This window comes from Patagioenas fasciata, chromosome 36, assembly GCF_037038585.1.
Source record: "Patagioenas fasciata isolate bPatFas1 chromosome 36, bPatFas1.hap1, whole genome shotgun sequence".
NCBI lineage: Eukaryota > Metazoa > Chordata > Aves > Columbiformes > Columbidae > Patagioenas > Patagioenas fasciata.
Genome location: NC_092555.1, coordinates 2,342,156 through 2,348,155, shown reverse-complemented (window position 1 = coordinate 2,348,155; position 6,000 = coordinate 2,342,156).

The window sequence follows — 6,000 nt, the reverse complement described above, 5'->3', positions numbered from 1 at the left end:
CCTTGTCCCCAGGGCCCATTGTGACATTCAGGGGACCCCTCTTTGTCCCCAGGGCCCATTGTGACATCCTGGGGACCCCCCCTTGTCCCCAGGGCCCATTGTGACGTCCCAGGACCCCCCATTGTCCCCAGGGCCCATTGTCACATCCTCGGCAGCCCCTTGTCCCCAGGGCCCATTGTGACATTCAGGGGACCCCTCTTTGTCCCCAGGGCCCATTGTGACATCCTGGGGACCCCCCCTTGTCCCCAGGGCCCATTGTGACGTCCCAGGACCCGACATTGTCCCCAGGGCCCATTGTGACATCCTCTGCACCCCCTTGTCCCCAGGGCCCATTGTGACGTCCCAGGACCCCCATTGTCCCCAGGGCCCATTGTGACATTCAGGGGACCCCCCTTTGTCCCCAGGGCCCATTCTGATACCGTGGGGACCTCCTTTGTCCCCAGGGCCCATTGTGACATGCTGGGGACACTCTTTGTCCCCAGGGCCCAATGTGACATCCTGGGGACCCTCCTTGTCCGCAGAGCCCATTGTGACATCCAGGGGACCCCCTTTGTCCCCAGGGCCCATTGTGGCACCATGAGGACCCTCTTTGTCACTGGAGCCCATTGTGACATCCCAGGACCCCCCTTTGTCCCCAGGGCCCATTGTGACATCCTGGGGACCCTCCTTGTCCCCAGAGCCCATTGTGACATCCCAGGACCCCACTTTGTCCCCAGGGCTTATTGTGACACCATGGGCATCTCCCTTGTCCCCAGGGCCCATTGTGACATCCCATGACCCCCCTTTGTCCCCAGTGCTATTGTGAAATCCTGGGGACCCCTTTTGTCCCCAGGGCCCATTATGACACCATGGGGAACCCCTTTGTCACTGGGGGCCATTGTGACATTCCAGGATTCCACTTTGTCCCCAGGGCTCGTTCTGACACCTTGGGGACTCCCATTGTCCCCAGGGCCCATTGTGACATCCTGGGCAACCCCATTGTCCCCAGGGCCCATTGTGACATCTGGGGGACGCCCTTGTCCCCAGGACCCATCGTGGCACCGTGGGGACCCTCCTTGTCACTTGGGCCCATTGTGACACCATGGGGACGCCCCCCTTTATCCCCAGTGCCCATTGTGACATCCTGCGGACCCCCCTTTGCCCCCAGGGCCCATTGTGACATTCAGGGGACCCACCATTGTCCTCAGGGCCCATTGTGAGGTCCCAGGACCCCCCATTGTCTGCAGGGCCCATTGTGACATCCTCGGCACGCCTTGTGCCCAGGGCCCATTGTGACATTCAGGGGACCCCTCTTTATCCCCAGGGCCCATTGTGACATCCTGGGGACCCCCCCTTGTCCCCAGGGCCCATTGTGACGTCCCAGGACCCGCCATTGTCCCCAGGGCCCTGTGTGACATCCTGGGGTGCCCTCCTTGTCCCCAGGGCCCATTGTGACGTCCCAGGACCCCCCATTGTCCCCGGGGCCCATTGTGACATTCAGGGGCCCCCGTTTGTCACCAGGGCCCATTGTGACATCCCGGGACCCCACATTGTCCCCAGGGCCCATTGTGACTTTCAGGGGACCCCACTTGTCCCCAGGACCCATTGTGACACTATAGGGACCCCCCCTTGTGCCCAGTGACCATTGTGACACCGTGAGTACCACCCTTGTCCGCAGGGCCCATTGTGACATCCCAGGACCCCCTATTGTCTCCAGGGGCCATGGTGACATCCTGGGGACGCCCTTTGTCCCCGGGGCCCATTTTGACACCGTCGACACCCCCCTTTGTCCCCAGAGCCCATTGTGACATCCAGGGGACCCCCTTTGTCCCCAGGGCCCATTGTGGCATCATGAGGACCCCCTTTGTCACTGGGGCCCATTGTGACATCCCAGGACCCCCCCTGGTCCCCAGGGCCCATTGTGACATCCCGGGGACCCCGCTTGTCCTCATGGTCCATTGTGACAGCCCAGGACCTTACATTGTCCCCAGGGCCCATTGCGATATCTGGGGGACCCCCTTGTCCCCAGGGCCCATTGTGACACCATGGGGACCCCCCTTTTCCCCAGGGCCCATCGTGACATCCTGGGGACCCCCCTTTGTCCCCAGGGCCCATTGTGACATCATGGGGACACCATTTGTCCCCACGGCCCATTGTGGCACCATGGGGACCCCGTTTGTCACTGGGGCCCATTGTGACATCCCAGGACCCCACTTTGTCCCCAGGGTTCATTGTGACATCCTGGGGACACCATTTGTCCCCAGGGCCCATTGTGGCACCATGGGGAACCCCTTTGTCACTGGGGGCCATTGTGACATTCCAGGATTCCACTTTGTCCCCGGGACTCGTTCTGACACCTTGGGGACTCCCATTGTCCCCAGGGCCCATTTTGACATCTGGGGGACGCCCTTGTCCCCAGGACCCATCGTGGCACCGTGGGGACCCTCCTTGTCACTTGGGCCCATTGTGACACCATGGGGACCCCCCTTTTGTCCCCAGTGCCCATTGTGACATCCTGCGGACCCCCCTTTGTCCCCAGGGCGCATTGTGACATTCAGGGGACCCACAATTGTCCTCAGGGCCCATTGTGACGTTCCAGGACCCCCCATTGTCCCCTGGGCCCATTGTAACATCCTCGGCACCCCCTTGTCCCCAGGGCCCATTGTGACATTCAGGGGACCCCTCTTTGTCCCCAGGGCCCATTGTGACATCCTGGGGACCCCCCTTGTCCTCAGGGCCCATTGTGACGTCCCAGGACCCGCCATTGTCCCCAGGGCCCATTGTGACATCCTGGGGATCCCTCCTTGTCCCCAGGGCCCATTGTGACGTCCCAGGACCCCCCATTGTCCCCAGGGCCCATTGTGACATTCAGGGGCCCCCGTTTGTCACTGGGGCCCATTGTGACATCCCAGGACCCCACATTGTCCCCAGGGCCCATTGTGACATCCTGGGGAACCCCCTTTGTCCCCAGTGCCCATTTGGATATCCTGCGGACCCCCCTTTGCCCCCAGGGCCCATTTTGACATTCAGGGGACCCACCATTGTCCCCAGGGCCCATTGTGACATCCTGGGGATCCGTCCTTGTCCCCAGGGCCCATTGTGATGTCCCAGGACCCCCCATTGTCCCCAGGACCTATTGTGACATTCAGGGGACCCCCTTTGTCACTGGGGCCCATTGTGACACCATGGAGACCCCCGCTTGTCCTCAGGGTCCATTGTGACATCCTGGGCACCCCCCATTTTCTCCAGGACCCATTGTGACATCCTGGCCACCCCCTTGCTCCCAGGGCCCGTTGTGGCACCATGGGGACACCCGCTTTGTCCCCAGGGCCCATTGTGGCACCATGGGGACCCCCTTTGACCCCAGGGCCCATTGTGGCACCATGGCAACCCCTTTTGTCCCCAGGGCCCATTGTGACATTCTTGGACCCCACTTTGTCCCCAGGGCCTATTGTGACACCATGGGGACCCCTCCTTGTCACTGGGGACCCATTGTGACACCATGGGGACCCCCCCTTGTCCTCAGGACTCATTCTCACATCCTGGACACCCCCCATTGTCCCCAGGGCCCATTGTGACATCCACTGCACCCCCTTGTCCCCAGGGCCCATTGTGACATTCAGGGGACCCCTCTTTGTCCCCAGGGCCCATTGTGACATCCTGGGGACTCCCCCTTGTCCCCAGGGCCCATTGTGACGTCCCAGGACCCCCCATTGTCCCCAGGGCCCATTGTGAAATTCGGGGGACCCCAACTTGTCCCCAGGGCCCATTCTGATATCCTGGGGACACTCTTTGTCCCCAGGGCCCATTGTGACATCCTGGGTCCCCCTTTGTCCCTGTCGAGGGTTAAGATTGCGGGGTGACAATCAAACCCTGGCAGATGTGTTGTCAACGTCCTCTCCCCCCCCAATTCCCCCTTTTTCCCCTCCCTCTCCCCCCTTCCCACTCAGCACAGGCGATCGGGAGGGGAAGAAGCACAGAGGGGAGAGAGCTGGAAAAGTTCAAGATGTTTTACTGATGCTACTGATGAGAACAGAGAAAATAATACAAATATACAAAACCCATCTTGTAAGTCTGAGCAACTGCAGAGCCAGCACCCAAAGTCCTGGATCAGACTCTGCAGCCAACCGGAGCTGGATTCAGTCTCTCACTGGCCTCCGTTCGCAGGGACGACCAGCAAGGTCCTCTCCTGATGTCGGCCATGAGGAAAAAAGGGAGAAAGGGAAAAGGGGCGAGATCCTCGTGATCTCCCACTTTTATATGAAGTATTCACGTGAATGGAATGTTATTCACCGTTGGTCAGTCTCTCGATCACCAGTTTCTCGTTGCCCCTCTCGCGAGATGTCCATCCGTGCTTATCAATAAGTTTGCATTCCATTGCTGGGTTTAACCAAAACATGTGTTGGGTTCTCCAGGAAAATGCAGCTGACATGAAGGCTTTGGCTGACAGGCAAATTCACTAAAAGAGAAACTTGTTTTTACCAAAACCAGGACATTCCACCCCTTATCATATGACATTCACTGAATACTTAAACCTTATCAATACAATCTATCAATACAATCTAATTAATCACTACTACTATATATATATACATATGTACATATATACACAGGAGTAATTAATCAGTGGACCATCCTTTGAAAAGTTCATTAAGTTCATTTTGTCACCACAGTCTCCCAGGGCAGGGAAAATGGTCCAAGTGCATCTCATGACCCCTGTTGGTGGGTTAAGGACACCAACTTCCAAGAAGGTGTCGGGCGCCACTCGAAGAAGCCAGCGCTGGTTTCATCACCATTGTCTTGATCTGAAAGACACTTATTAAACATTGTTAGTGCGGCAATTCACATCGTACAGTTCAGCATTGCACATTTTCACCTAAAATCCAATCCCCTTGAGGTGCACACCGAACTTCTCCATCCTTAAGCATCACCCACCAGGTGCTGCCAGGTCCCTGGGCAAAAACAATCCCACGAATAGGTTTGCCTGTGCCTGAGGCAGGAGGAACCCAGACTGCCTTTCCTAACATATTTTCCATGTGTACTACAGGGACTTTATCTCCTTCTACAGTCCATAGAATTTCTGATTGGGCAGGCCCGGCTCGATTGGTTGATCCCCTGGTGTTGACCAACCAAGTGGCTTTTGCTAAATGTGAATCCCAGTTTTTAAAGGCTCCACCACCCAGTGCCTTTAGTGTAGTTTTTAACAAACCATTGTACCTTTCAGTTTTCCCAGAGGCTGGTGCATGATATGGAATATGATATACCCACTCAATACCATGTTCTTTGGCCCAATTGTCTATAATACTGGTTTTGAAATGAGTACCATTGTCTGATTCAATTCTTTCTGGCGTACCCAGCCACCAAAGGACTTGCTTCTCAAGGCCCAAGATGGTATTTCGGGCTGTAGCATGAGGTACGGCAGATGTTTCCACCATCCAGTGGTTGCTTCCACCATTGTAAGTACATAACGCTTACCTTGACGTGTTTGTGGAAGTGTAATATAATCAATCTGCCAAGCTTCTCCATACTTACACTTTAACCATCGCCCCCCACATAAGGACCCCCCATCTAAGGACCCCCCAGTTATGCCCAGGGCTCATTGTAACATATCAGGACGCCCCATTGTCCCCAGGGCCCATTGTGACGTCCCAGGACCCCCCGTCATCCCCAGGGCCCATTGTGATATCCTGGGGACCTCCCTTTGTCCCCAGGGCCCATTTTGACACCGTGGGTATCCCCCTTGTCCCCAGGGCCCATTGTGACATCCTGGGGACCCCCCCTTTTCCCCAGGACCTATTCTGACATTCCAGGACCCCCCATTGTCCCCAGAGCCCATTGTGACATCCTGGGCACCATCCTTGATCCCCAGGGCCCATTGTGACATCCCAGGACCCCACTTTATACTGAAGGCCCATTGTGACATCCTGGGGACCCCCATTGTCCCCAGGGCCCATTGTGACATTCAGGGGACAGCCTTTTTCCCAAGGGCCCATTGTGACATCCCAGGACCCCCCTTTTTCC